Below are 15955 nucleotides of genomic sequence, written 5' to 3'. Positions count from 1 at the left end.
ACAAGTGGTGAGAATTTTGCCACGAGAAGGAACCTTCAATTCAAACCAAGTTGAACTTCGATGCCAAAAAAGTTTTTCCAATTCAAAACGAACTTGTGGTCGTTGGATAAAGTTGCAATCCGTATGAGTTTTCATTTAGAGTTGATAGCCGTCGATTAAACATTTTGGTCTCCTATGGGAATCTGTATGAGCTTTCTTTTTGATTTAACAGCCTTCGATTATACATTTTAGATCCTATTGGTCATATTGATGTCATACGGATCAAGATTGTAATGGCAATCCGTATGAGTTTTTTTTGGTGTTGTTAGCCGTCGATTATGGATTTTAGTCTTCTATTGGTCAGATTAAGTCATACAGATCATAATTTTTACTATATTTTAGATAGATTTAAGTTTTGTTTTCCTTTTCTGTTCTTAGCTGTATTTTAGATAGATCATAATTTTAGTTTTACTATATTTTTGATGAAAACGAAAGTGTCCGCAGGAACTCAAGTGATGATGGTAAAGGTGTTTGATGCAATCGAATGAAGTTACTAGTCATGTTTTTGTATCTTGCTGCTGCGCTGAGCTGCCTGAGTGAAGTTGCTCCTTTAATTTTCGATTGATCCAAAATGATACAATTGAATTGAGTATTTGTATTGATCTAACATTTTCTTCGTATTAATTTTATCTTGGTAACTAGTAATTTCTTGTAAATCTAATTTCCAAATAAAATCATTACAAATTTGTTGGTGTATAGAAATTTTGGTTTTTGAACCAAAGTCTTCTTAAATAATTTTTGATTTTTTGTCTGATGATGGTCAATAAAGACGTTTCCCATTCTTTCTCATTTTTCCAATCATTTCCATTCGATTGATTCATACACGTTATCAATATTCAATCCATTTTTTATATGTTGTACATATTTCGACAATGATAATTCCCCGATTCATTTTCATTCACTTTTCGTACATTATTCAAAATTCTGTCTAATAGAAAATCAATAAACATTATTGAATTTATTTCCTACCATTATCATTAATTCCTAGGTTATACTCTGGGATTTCTAGTGGCCGGATAAATAAGCTTAAAAATCATAATCCTTGTTTTTTTTGGAATTTACTCAAATTTGTATTACTAGTGAGATACATCTCCTGTAACTTTGAATCAAGCAATAATATCATCCCTTTACTTCGTGGACGTAGGTAATCATACCGAACCACATATATCTTCTGTTCTTGAGCATCTCTTGTTTGTTTACTTCAATATACGTAAAGAGCCTTATAGTACTGTTAGAAAGACAAAGAATCCCAAGTTAAAGTTATCCTTGCGGAGTTCCGAGGAAAGAATCGAGAAACCCCATTTTGACAACCTGCGTAGTTGGGACACCGGCAAAAAGATTTACGGAAGTCACCACTACAAACCCTATCCAAGAGAGAAACCTTCCGATCAAATGTACGGACGGTTAATGATTTCTGGCACAAGGAATGTAAAAATTTAAAACTACCAGTTTACCCTCTATGAAATATTAATACTACTAATTTGTCCCCATCGAATCCTAATCATAAAATTAAAAATTAAAATCAAAATCATAAAACTAAAATCATAAAATTAAAAACTAAAATCAAAATCAAAATCATAAAAATAAAATCATAAAGTTAAAAACTAAAACTAAAATCAAAATCAAATTCATTTTTGTTTCCACTTCAACTGATTTTTCTTCTTTTCTTCTCAACTCAATCCTATAAACTAGGTTTTAGTAATATAAAAACGCTTAAACATTGAAAATTTTGAAATCAAATTTTTTCTGGTTTATCAGAATCGGTTAACGCTAATGTATATGTGATCCGATTGCAAATAGAAACGGTTTATGTTCATGCTCACAAAGACTGATTGTCCTTGATATGTTTTGTGGTTTGATTGATATGAAGCATAATCGGATTACAATAGCACTTGTAAAAAACCGATTGTTGTTGTATAATGCTAGAATGGGATTTTATATGTGTGTCGAATAAACCGATTGTTATAATAAAAAATGCTCAATTTTTCTGTATCTTTTTTTTTTTGTTAGAATCGGATTACATGAGCACTTTTATAAACCGATTCCTGTTATGCAATGTCAATAATTTGTTTTTATGTGTGCATCGTGTAAACCTATTCTAGTTATACCGATGTAAAAATGAGTATTAGTAGGATTTTACACAATTTCACTATGGCCAAGACGATTTTAATTGTTCACCATAGACGAGAATAAATAGGTAAATTGGTAACTAAATTAAAATATATTATATATCTTCTTTTGATCACTAGATTTAGAGTAAACTTTAACTATTCTTGACCCTTAACTACAGCAGCCACTGTTGCTACTATCGGCAGTAACTAAATTAAAATATATTATATATCTTCTTTTGATCTCTAGATTTAGAGTAAACTTTAACTTCGACAAGCACATTTACACATGAAAAAAATCTCACTGAAAAAAACGAGGACAAATTATAACTCGAACTTATTAGAATAGGCAGTTTGGATTTTCTGAAAATCCATGCACATAATTATACCTGATTCTCTAAGGAAATGTCGTTAGTAAAGTAATAAATCATAATGTAGTTAAATTTTGTTGAAGGTTGCGTATTGAGGATATATAAAAGAATGGGCATAATCACTTTGTACCGATAATAATATCAAATTGGACGAAAACTTTTTCCATCCTAAATTCGATTTCCATGCTGGTGTCACAATAGCATAGTGGTAAAATTACTTGGTGATGATATTAGTAATTTGAGTACGAAATTTGTTGGCACCAAAATTCTTTATCGATAAAATAAAATCGGTTTCTATTCGTTAAAAGTTTAGTGAATTTTATTGAGATTGGAAAGAAAATAATTCCATTTTTCTTTTATTTTATGAGACACCAAATTGTATGATTATTGAAATTAAAATATTAGTATCAACAATCAAATGTAATCGAATTCAAGAGAGCGGCACTAGTGCTTCCACAAATTTTATGTTAAGAATTTTAGTGCTATTAAATTTGTAGGTTCCTTCAAAAAAAAAAATTAAATTTGTAGGGTTTGGCAGCTTTGGCTAGAACGATGCCGGTCAACGAAGACCAAAAAAAAAAAAAAAGGCACACCCAACCATAAACTATCAAGTACTTCGTATGCACTTAAACCTTCACATGGTCCCAAGATTGGAGACACAGATTGTAGAAAATCTTAGTCAAACTTATCAGCATCTGTACGTGTTTAATGATTAGTAATTACTCCCTCCGTTTCTTTTTTATAGGCTGGTTTCCTAAAATATAAGTTTCAAAAATATAGGCTGGTATCCCAATTGGGATATACTAGGTTTCACTTTTACGATTTTAACCTTCTTAAAATTGTTTTTTTCCCACTGAGACACCTTCACCGTCATTAAAGGCGTCCTTCAGCTTCATCTTCTCCAGCAGAAACCACCACCAGCAACACCATCGCCACCACTACACCACAAGAAACACCATCTTACCGGAATCATTCTCCTCCTTCTTCTTCACAGCAAAGACGTTCTCATCATACCACAATCATTCTTCTCCTTCTTCTTCACAGTAACACCAACAAAACCAGTCAATTCTTCACCATCTTCAATGGTACCATTGATATCTTCTTTCTTCAATCTAATCAACTCCGACAACAACTCAACTGATTCAAGACTGATAAAATGGTTAGACATTCATTTGGTTTTGTTCGTCAGTAAATCCACAAATCAACTGAAAATATTTTGTACTCAATGGTTTTGAAATTCAATGAATGGGTTTGCAGAACAAGACTCAATGATTATAAATCTAAAATCAAAATTTAATGTGGATAAAACTTTGCTAGACAATTAGATTTTCATGGGAAACTTCGATTGTTGCTTTAAGGAATTTTTTCTAAAATTTTGCTTTAAAATTCTTACAGTGTAATGATGAACGCGAAGACGACGGCAAACAGAAGAGCAACAATAAGAATAGACATACAGAAGAGATGACAAAGCTAAAAGACCCGAGTTGTTCCAGTAAGCACCAACTAAACCAGCTAAGGAAACGAAGAGGATTAGTATTCCTATGAAGAGAATTGGCCACCGGAATAGACCTATGCATTCGTTGTCTGGTTTTGATGATAACCAAATTCCTGAACCGATTATGGGTATTGAGCAGAGTAAGGCTATGAAGTTTAGAAGTGATGTTATGTTGTTTCTTAGTGCCATTGAGTCTTGAGACTTTGTTTCGGTGAAAGGGTTAAAAGCGTTGGTTACTCAATTGTGATGGTGGTTGTGGTTGTGGAGTAGTAATCCACTGTGGATGGAGAAAATGAGTGAAGTTTCTTTTCCGATTGAAAACTTATGGAAAGTTCTCATTAAAGAATATGGAGAATGGAGTTGAGTTTGTTACTGTAATTGTAATTTAAAGAGATGGGAAGTATGGAGTTACTGTAATTGTTACTGTAATTGTAATTCCACAGTATGGATTTCTCATACTCAATCTACTCAATGGAGTGATCATGGAGGAAATGATCATAGAGTACATTCAATACTGGCCAGTATTGTAACTTGGGAGAAAACACAATCATTAAATTACTGACCCTGACTAGCCTAGGCAAGTTTTTAATCAACCAAAATGGGAAAAAACACATAACTCCAAGCCAGGAGAACAATGGTGGTACCACCCAAAAAAAAAGAAACCAGAATCTGGGGCTATAATACTCCAATTACTAAATCTGACTATGCTGGCCAGAGAGGTACTGATGAGAATTCCAACATTTGGCCGTCTACACAACTCTGTGATCTACTCGACAGCCTACATCATAGCTTTGGAAAGCTTTTCCACAGATTCCATAGCTTTCTCGACAACGTGCATCATCTTCTTCGCCTGTACGTATGTGCAAACATAATTATTCAAATATTTTCAATGCGGGAGCTGATGCGTAACCTATAGCGCCATTCAAGTGACGGGTTCTGTGTAATGATAATTACCTTGCAACTCAAAGAACAAAATCTGAATGAACCAAGCAAGGTCCTGCCACAAATTTCACATGTATTTGTAACTCTTTTACCATGTCTTAATTGAGGGCGTTCGTTGAGAAAAACGATTTCAGCATTGTTAATTACATAATGTTGAACACCAGAAATGTCTACGTGCTTCTGAACTTCATTAACCCTTATAACGTTGTGGTAGTTAGACCTCCTTATCTACAATTGGCGGAACAAAAATGTTACGTACTCATGTATGTTGAGTAATTACTTACGTTGTGGTAGTTAGAGTGGAAACCCATACAATAAAAAAAAACTGAGAGAACTTACTTGAACAATGCGATGTTCTCTATGATGAATCAGACAGTAAGAACAAATGGATTTACCCATACAATCCAAGCAGAAATATTTGGATTCACTTTTAGACATTTCTTCCCCATGGTCTCTACAAGGAATGAAATAGTTTGCTTCCAGTAATGGCCTTAACCATTGAGCACCAAAGCCATTGTTTTCTTCAATTGGGATAAGCGGAACGACCTAATCAGAACACACAAAGAGAATTCTAAATCAGGTACATTCTCACACATACATCTGCATTCTATACAACCAATTTGAAGCCACCATCATATTTAAAAATTGAAAGCTAGGCTCATGACGTGCAATTCAAATAAACTGTATAGCAAGGTACTCTTAAGCAAAAATCGATTTTAGGCTGGTAAATCACTGATTAGAAAGACTAAAGATGGTAGAATTTTCAACTGGAAAGTTGAAAATGATGACTCTCTATGCACGTAGCAAGAGGCATTTGAGAAGGTTAATTTATCTTTGGGATTCAGTATCGAGTTGAAGTTCGATGACTATGTTATCTACAAGGAGGAAGAACTAGTTCATGCTCTTCAAGCAGTCTTAAAAGTGGTGTTTGAGTATGCTAAAGATAGACCTATTATCTTCTCAACTTTCCAACCAGATGCTGCACGGCTAATCAGGAGTTTACAGAAAACGTATCCTGTTTATTTCTTAACAAACGGCGGAAATGAAATTTACTCAGATGTAAGAAGGAATAACAAAAGTAGTGGGAAGGGTTAGCTTACTGGTTCAGGTGGTTTGGGTAATAGATCCCTGTATAGATCAAGCAATGGCTTCGGATAATATATCCCTGTGCAATGCTTTCCTGCCCCACATACAATCGCTACTGGAGGGAGGTCCATGAGCTGTGCTATCTTCATTTTATTGATCGATTTGGCTCTCTGCAAAAACATCATAGTACAAAGGTGTTTTTAGCTACAAGGAAAACACTGCAGAGTCACCAAGTATTGTTCCCAGTCATAGATTTTTGTATAGAAGGTGGTGCAATATTAAAACCTTTTTTCTTCCGACAAGGTCAGAGGCATCATCAATCCAGCTCTGGTAAAGATCGTTGCCGATGATAGTTTGTTTAAAATCCATAGCAAGCTGGCCCGTTCTTTTTCTTTTCGTATTCGCCTTCATTTGATTTGCTTTCATAGGGTCTAAAACTATTATACTCCATGGAGACAAACATTGAAGGATGCAGCTGTTAGTGTTTAATAATTCATATATATGTGCCAGATAACTACAGTAATGCACACCGTTTCTTCGATTTTCTTATGGAAATGATGTACATAGATCGTCCCAAACAGGAAAATAAAAAAAAAATGAAGAGATAACAAGAAGCAAATTAAAATTATTTAGTTGAGATATTAGGTACTAGATAGATATCATATCACTGCTTCAATGTACTGCTTTGCTTTATGAATGTGAATGAAACCAAAACTTGAAATAGAAACAAGGAATTCAGATGTGTCTTACCAATCACGGATTTTTAGAATCCATCATGGTTCTAGTAATTCAATTGTCAATGAAACACTATCGAATCAATATGTACCACGAGAGTTAACTAATGTACCAAGATAAATAAAGGCGATCTCTCCAAAGTCAGCCGTGAAAAATCCAGGTTATTGCCCCCTCTATAATTCTAATTTCTGGTAATAGACTTTCACTGGCCGAGGACGAACCTTGTGGATGTTTTAACGCTTTTCAAATGTCTTACATGTGAACAAAACATACAGCATCGAGGCAAGACAGAGAAATGAACAGAAAAGAAGAGAAGCCAATGCTGATAAGTTCGTTCCAAAATGGTTCGACTTGAGTGATGAAGTAAAAGCTACACCATGGGGTGATGTACGGTCTTACAAATACAATGGTAACTATGATGAACACAGGGCAGCAATAGATACATCTACAGATAAGGATGTAGACATTCAACCAACTGAGTTCAACCCCTGGCCTTTATTTATGCTAATAGAAGTACACGGTCACTAGCAGATCAAGATGGGTAAATATGTACATATATCAGTTCCTTTTGATCTATTAGCTCACCGTGTTGAATCTTCTCCGACATGGTCACAGGAAGGAAAAAAAAACTGACTCAAATTATCTTTAAAGCACAACGCATCAAAGGTAAAAACAAGTTTGAAATCACATACCTGAAGAACTTTCTTGCGTAATTTCATACTCCTTCATAAATTCCCAGGCCTCATTCAATACTTGAGGATCACAGTCAAGTACATTAGGGAGTTGGCCATCTCTAATTAAACGCAATTTATGCATATGAGGAATCTTGTAGTGAATTCCACCCTTGATTCTAAGAATCTCCTTCATGCAAGATTGTAATGTTATGAAAACATTATTTGCGTCTTCAACCGAGAAATTTTCAAACGCTCTCGTAACACTTGCGATAAACTCATCTACTGTGATTGGAGCATCAGTATGATGAAGTGCAGATATAGCGCTAAAGAACCCAAGGTCTAAAACATTCAAATCGGGGCTGTTTGGAGGTTGACACAACAACTCTATATCCAACCCGTAACTTTTAACCGCTCCCATAAATTTTTTATCATTCTCGTGGACATGTGGTTTTGCATTGTCTTGTTGTATAAAGATCTTCTTACAATTATTAAACGGCCATTTCTTCTTGATAGCAGGCAGCAATTTCTCAATCAAAAAACACCTCATAACCTCTTTGTCAACAGATTTCATGGCCTTGGTTTCCATTGTCCCAGCTTTGCGGTTTTTGCTGCTCCTTTTTGCGGCTTCTTTAACAACAAAAGGCCATATTCCAATCTTACCATCAAAACCCAAGCGAGGACGAGCCACGGCCGTTAAAAACATGATTTTGGTGATAAAATTTTTACTTTTGCACGTGCGTAAAGGCTCTTCTTCTTCGGCATGAAGATAATATTTTTGTGCTCTTCTTGTAATGTAAAACCATTTTTCATCTATATGAATTCGATCCAACATGTCAATGAATGAATTTGAAGATTGGTTCATACCTTTGTCTATCATTTTTAAGCAAAAATTCACCCTTGCCATCTTGTTTGCATCCGTAAGTCCCGGCCTCAAGGCATTCGAATGTGGTCGAAGATTCCCATCCTTGATTCGTCGATGTACTGTTGAGGTTGACAAGTTTAGTGCGTGTGCTAATCCTCTTATCGTTGTTCGTTTGCGAAGAGGTACCAACTTAATTCTATGTAAATCTAATTGAATTCTCTTTCTACCAACTCTGTCGACCATCTTAGAAGATATATCAACCACATCTCCATTTGTATCAGCCAGTTTTGCATCATGCCATAATCTTGAAACAGTTCTGATACCAACTTTAAATAGAGCGGCAGTATCAGTGATAACTCCCTTGCGAAGTCTCCTATTTGTGCTTCCTTGCATCAATTTTTCAAGAACCTTTCTCTTCACATCAGAGGTTAAATTCTTCTTCTTATTTCCATGGCGAATAGGTTCTGGTTCTGCGATGGTGTTAATGGGACAGTGTATCTCTTCCTCCTCCCCCTCTTCTTCCTCTTCTTCTTCCTCTTCTTCTTCTTCTTCTTCTTCACTATCACCATCATCATCTTCTTCCGGGTAACATTCGTTTAAATCGATGAGACAATATTGATTTGAATCATTAATAGTTGGAGATTGAATTGTAATTGGAGATGGAAAATTACCTTGAGATAGATTATCCTCAGGAATTTGATTCAAGTCAAAACCCATTTCACTCGGTAATTTTATCAAACACGTAAAGGGTGAATCCCCATTGACACACACTGAGAATAATAGTTGGAATTCATCAACACAGTTCACTCAGATTCAATACTTTAATATCAGCTGGAATTCATCCATCCATTTTCCGCAGACCATGTAAACAACATCAACCCCTGTCTCTAATTGTGCATACCCTACAAAGTTATCTGAAAAAGAAACAATACACAAAGAGTAACCATAACTAGTCATCTGAAAACTCCAAATCTGATCAAGAATAATGCTCACAATGTTAAAGCTTTGGTGATAGTTTCACATTTCTCTTCCTGCTGATATAAATTTTATTTTTAATTTTTTTATTGAAAGACATGACATGAGAAAATAATGTAGAGTGCTACCTCTGGCAGAAAGTTACAGCTAAAAGAAAAACTACATAAAGATTGTAGCCCAGTTAAGAATTGAACTAGAGAAATTGATATGTAGTGGAGTTCCTGCCACTAGTGGCTGAGTGACATTTTGTTAATAGTACACCCAAAACTGGTTGCCAAAATGAAATCCTAATTGCTACTCTATGGTATGAACTCATTTGAGGTTACCGTGCTGTGAGTAGTTTACAGTGCTGTTAGAATCATGTGACACAGAGATCTTCGCGGTGTTTGGCAACTCTATGGTATGAACTCCCTTCATCTAAATCTGAGATTTCCTGTCTGATATCACCAAATCCCCAAATCCAAGACCCCCAAAATTTAACAACAAAAACTTCTGATAAAATTCTCTTTTCCTAATCTGAATTCATGAGAATTATGATCTGAATTCATGAAAGTAGAAATAGAAGAAAAATACTCCAACAAGAGAACATCAAAAACAGAGCCGAGAATCTGAAATTTCTACTGTAGATTCATTTGAATTTCAAGGAAATCTCGGAACAAGAATACAGTTTCATCGAATTTCAAAAATCATTCACCATGAAAAAACTTACTCCAATCAAAATCTTGCTCGATTTTCATCAACGCAAAACAATAAACTGAATTCAATTTTCGAACTAAGTACCGAACTCATCTTTAAAATTTAAAATTACCTGAAATGGAAGCAAGGTTTCTCCAAGCACCAACAGAAGCTGAGCTTGCTAGGTTTTTGAAGGGAGAAAAATGAGAAACGAGATCAGTATCATTAAACTGATCTAAAACCAAACTCCAAATTGAAGGACCATCATGTTTCTCAAATTTATTCAAACCCTTAAACAATCTGACGACGCTTCTCAACTTCTTCTTTAGTTAATCAATTTTTTTTTTTATTTGAACAATCTGATTCATCTTGCTTCTTTAGGAAACATTGATATCCATCTTTAATTCGATTCAACAGATCCAGAAAACATTCATGGTGAATCTGAAAGAGTTGTTTTCTTATTCTCAATTTCAAAGAGAAATCCCTTTTGAATTTCGTTGTTTTGGAGAGACGAATTGATTAGATAAGGGTAAAAATGGAAAGAAACACAAAAAACGGCGGAATGAAAAAATTCTTAATCTCCCCGCTATCCCATACCAGCCTATAAAAAAGAAACGGAGGGAGTAAATATCAAAAATGGATGTAATTTATATAACAAAAAATTAAGATATAAAACATTCATACCCACCGAACCCTATTCTTGAGTCTCTAACTCAATCCGCCTCCTCTTCCCTTCTTCTCTAGAAATGCCTCCTTCTTTCTCTGCAACTCTTTCTCTCTCTTAAAATCAAATCATATCAATGAATCTGTAATGATAATCGGAGGGTGTAGATTCTGATTTTCTTTTCTTTCATTTTCACTTTAATCATATCATTTAATCTGCGATGATAATTGGAGGGTGTAGATTCTGATTTTTTTTCATCTTTTACTTTAATCATTCAATTCTATTTACATGAAATTAGTTCTCAGATCTAGTGATTTTTCATAAGATTTTGTATTTTAAACCCAATAATGGGTATTTTTTATTTCTGTAATTTGTTTGTTGTTGCTAAAGAAATTCAAGGTTTAGATCTTGAGTTTTGGTTTTATTTATCCGGTTGGGTTTCCTCAAAACTTGTTATCCTGGTTTAAGATGTTTCTGGTAGTAACCTTATTCATGGATTAAGGAGCTATTTTGACCAATCTTTGGACGGTAACTGAAATTTGTTTATATCTGGTCTTTTTCTGTGATGATAATACAAGGATTAAAGTTATGATTGCTATTCATTTTCACTGTATTTATTCAATTCTATTTACTTGAAATTAGCATTCAGTTCTCTTTACATAAAATTAGTATTCAGATTTTTGGATTTTTCAATAAATTTTGTTTCTGATCTCTTTAATTTGTTTGTTGTTACCAAAACTATTACAAATGATTCAGAATTTCATTGAATGTTGGCTTTATTTATCCGGTTGGGTTTCCTCAAAAATTTCTTGGTTTGCATTGATTGTGGTAGTAACCTTATTCATGGATTAAGACGTTATTTTTGACCAAGATTCGGAAGTAATTGAAGATTATATCGATTTTCTGAAGATCTATTTTTTTGGTCAGATTGTATAAATTCTTGTATTTCTTTGATTTTTGTAAAGGGTCTGAAAATTTATGTTATCTGGATTCGTTCTAATGAACAAATCTGGTTTGAAGAATGTGTTTGAAAATTGTCAAATATCAGGTATTGTTGTTTTGTTTCTTGATTCTTTTGTTAATATTACTTGAGTATCCGTTTCTAGGTTTAATGCTATTTTTGTTTTAATTTGATTTTCTTATTCTTCATAGCAATAATCTTCTGTGTTTATTTGGGTGTTTTTGTAAATGCAGGACCCGGTTTTTATCATTTAAGGGAGGGAGGAACGAGATCCCAATGATGAGAAAAGAAATTTAAACGCATTGATGGGTGATTCAAAGTAGAAAGCGTTCTTTATCTCTTGTTTTAAAACTGTGGAGATTGTAATTTTTTTTCTTAAGGAATTGATTAGATTTGTATTTTTGTTCTTTTTTTTTCTTTTCTGTAAAGACTATAATTTACTTAAGAAATGATGTAAAATGAATTCTCTGATATAATAAAATTTAATTATTTTCTTAATTTGGTTCACCATTTGTTGTAGTTATTAATTTTAAATAATAATTACAATTTTGGATTGTAAAATCATCATCGGCGTTTAGGGAGGCAAAAATTTGCTAGCTTAGATACTTAAGCAACCTACTTCAAGCCAGTTGCTCCATGTATCTATGGACTCGGTATTCTAATTGCTCGTTGGGTGGTTGGTCTAACTTTTAAGCGATGGGTAGTCTACTTGCTCTAGGATGGTTGGTCTAACTATGGAGGCATTGGTGTTTAACTTGCTCTAGAACGGTTGGTCTAGCTTTAAAGTGATGGTTATTTTGCTTGCTCTAAGTAGGTCGGTCTAGCTATGAAGCGATGAACAAAGAAGACGCTACATGATAGTTGGTTGATTATTAAAGCAATTGCCTAGCTGCTCTGGACCTATAGAGATCCCACCTTTTGCAACTCAAGAGCGAGAGCCAAATTAAGTCGCTCTAAAGGTTAGAGCGACTCAATATGGGCTTTTGCAACCAAAACTGCCTGGTTGCTTAATCCAGTTTTTCTTGTAGTGTTGGTTCGTTGTTTTTCTTATTCATACTCTTTGCCATTTGGTTCCGCCTTCGAAAAAGATCCGTAAGAAATGTCGCAACTATAAATCAAGCTAGAGATGCCTATACTAGAAGAAATTTATTTTCGATTTGGAATTACAACGGGAAAATAGTGTTTGAAGACATAATTGAAGCAACTAAGGATTTTGATAATAAATATTGTGTTGGAACGGGAGGATCTGGGAGCGTTTACAAAGCAACGTTGTCAACAGGTCAAGTTGTTGCGGTAAAGAAACTTCACTCGTCAAATGAAAACTCTGAGATATTTGATCCCAAGTCATTTGAAAGTGAAGTTCTTCCATTAACAGAACTTAGACACCGGAATATTGTGAAACTTTTCGGTGTATGTTTTAATCTCGAAAGGAATATTTCATTTTTTGTTTATGAGTTCGTGGAAAGAGGAAGCTTGAAAAATGTTTTACGCGACGGAGAACAAGCTATGGAGTTTGAGTGGATAAAAAGAGTGAGATTCATTAAGGGAACAGCTAATGCACTTGCTTACATGCACCATGATTGCATTCCAGCAATAGTTCACAGGGACATATCTAGCAACAATATCTTGTTGGACTCTGAATACGATGCTCGAGTTTCAGATTTTGGTACGGCGAGGATTTTGAAGCTAGATTCTTCAAATTGGACCTCACTTGCAGGAACCTATGGATATCTTGCTCCAGGTATATAACCCAGCTGAAACTTTAAATAATTTCTTGTTATTGGCACCATTTTTCTGAAGTTAGTAAATACGTTTCAAGTTGATCTTCTTTGTTACAGAGCTTGCATATACAATGAAGGTGACCGAGAAATGTGATGTGTATAGTTTTGGGGTGATCATATTAGAAGTACTTATGGGAAGGCATCCATTTGAAATCATCACATTGCTCTCGCGAATTTTTCTTTCATCTTCGTCTTTGAGTAAGGAGGAGCAAAACATAAGGTTGGGAGACATCTTGGACCAACGCATCAGAGCACCAACAGATATTGTGGAGAAGCAAATAGTGCACATCATGAAGGTTGGATTTTCCTGCTTACGCGGTGATCCATGTACTCGGCCAACTATGCAAGAAGTAACAGTAGAGCTATCATTGTCAGATCCCAACATAGCAAATTTAGCAAAGCCATTTGAAATGATTACATTAGGAGACCTACTGCTATCATAATAATTTGTTCAACGAAGTCGTCTTAATTTCATTTCATTAGTTTTCTCCAAATTGTTTATAGTTACGGAAACATTTCTCTCAACTGGATTCCTTTTTTTTTTTCTTAGTCTACTGAAAAATTGTCTTGATTCGGTTATCAAGAGCTGGAAGTTTAAGCTTGTGCATCCCTTGGGGAAAAACCTGTGGCCTTAATTTAATCCAAGCAGACATATGCGAGCCTATCTAAAAAAAAATCAAGAAACACTATAGTCTTTGACGATGCTTCAGCAACCATCACTTCTGTCATTAAATAGGTGAAGATCATGCAAACTCATTTCTGGCGCAGAATCCTAATCTCCAGCAGCTAATTTCCCTTCACCATCGTTACTGTAGTAACGCAGCTTTCATTGAGCAAAAAAAATTGATTAAGAGAGCTTTTTGTAAACAGAAGAACTAAAATATGACTAAGGTGGTGTAATTGGTATGGTGCCTTTTCTCGGGTGCAATGGTGAAAGTGGAGGTGGTGCGGCGACAGATGGTAGAGTCCGGGAGCAGTGGCGACAGTGATGTGGCCGGGAAACTGTGATAGAGTCTGTTGAAAACTTTAGGGTTCTAAGTTGGGATGGGCTAGTATCCGGTAAAACTACTTGGGCTCTTACACTGATGAGTTTGTAAACTTTATTGTAATTGTAAGTAGCATTGTTAGGTAGCCTCTGGACAACTGGGTATGCCCTATATTTTCTGGAACTATTTTTTAGGGACCATGGTTTTTTTAAGGGGATCATGGTTTTATTAGGTCACCTTCCCTATAGTTATAAGGGGTGTCCTAAAGCATTGAAATGACTAACCTACTCTTAACCTAATTTAATTTAAAACCAACCCAATAACCACCTATATATGTATATATAACCACCACCTCCTCCCACCACCACCTCCCACCTTCGCCGATTACCACCACCACCACCTCTGATTATCACCACCACCAACCACCGATTACCACCACCACCTCTGATTACCACCACCACCACCACTATATATATATATAGCTTAATTTAAAACCTTAACAAGGATATTCTCACAAACCCATTAATTGTCGTTCGTTTTTGGTTGAATAAATGAGAAGTAATCATTAAAGTGAGTTGAAAATGGAAGTTGCAGAGAGGTTTAATGGAGGGTCTTTTTTTTCAGAGAAAAGTTTGGTTATCACGAAATAATTTTTTCTTAATCGAACTCAGAGTTCGGTTGATTCGCAAAAAAATACGTTTAACCGAACTCCTTGTATTAGAACAACACAAGTCCATAAGTTCGGTTCCTTCGCAAAAGAAGGATATCACCGAACTTTAATTTATGAAAATAATGAGAAGTCCACAAGTTTGGTTCGTTCGCAAAAATGTTAAGTTTTCTTTGTAACTGAACTCTACCTTTGAAACTTCGTAACCGAACTCTACCTAATTCTCCAAGAAATAAAATTCGTAGTAACCGAAAGTTTGCCTAATTGCATATATGCATATATAAGCCCAGTTCGGTTGATTCGCAAAATATGTTGAAGTTTGCGAACCAACCGAACTTCTAACACTAGGTTACTTTTAACCTGCAGTTCGGTTGGGAACTTGGTTGCATTGAAGTTTGCGAACTAACCGAACACACAAGATGTACCCAAATAAATTGTTAAGTTCAAAGTTCGGTTACCTACCATTTTATCCTAGGTAACCGAACATTACACTGTATGACCAAAACCTCCATTAACGAGCGAGTTCGGTAACCTGCGTGTTTGGAAAACGTAACCGAACTACACTTTCAGGTGTGTTCGGTTACATGTTCTTGACATATGGTAACCGAACTGGTCCAAATCTACATAAAAAATTTCATTTTTTTTGAAAGTTTGGAGCAATTGAACCAACATTATCTAAGTTTGAAGCATACCTGGGTACCCAAATACCCTTCCTCCAGTTGTGGTTGGTAAAATCCATCGTTTTTCATGTTTTCCTTCTTCATCTTCTCTAACTTTACTCTCTCAATAATTCTACTTCTTTTAAAAAAAACCATCTGATTTTTTAATCTCACTAATTATCTTTAACATAATCATCTCACTAATCATTATACTAACTATTATTAACACTAATTAATCATCACCCAAAATTAATCAGGCCGGTAATTTAGGTATT

The 15955-nt window shown here is 34.9% G+C and overlaps 1 long non-coding RNA gene across 1 annotated transcript; it reads left to right on the top strand.

Moving 5' to 3' along the window:
- The first annotated feature begins 10656 nt into the window (after positions 1-10656).
- On the top strand, positions 10657-12085 carry LOC113342693. The gene is made up of 2 exons (XR_003356783.1): positions 10657-11674; positions 11821-12085. It is a non-coding gene; the product is annotated as an uncharacterized LOC113342693 (long non-coding RNA).
- Positions 12086-15955: the final 3870 nt, after the last annotated feature.

The sequence above is a fragment of the Papaver somniferum genome, unplaced genomic scaffold (genome assembly GCF_003573695.1).
Source record: "Papaver somniferum cultivar HN1 unplaced genomic scaffold, ASM357369v1 unplaced-scaffold_46, whole genome shotgun sequence".
NCBI classification, from domain to species: domain Eukaryota; kingdom Viridiplantae; phylum Streptophyta; class Magnoliopsida; order Ranunculales; family Papaveraceae; genus Papaver; species Papaver somniferum.
Note: the sequence above shows the minus strand (reverse complement) of the source record. Positions and strands in the feature narration are given on the sequence as shown.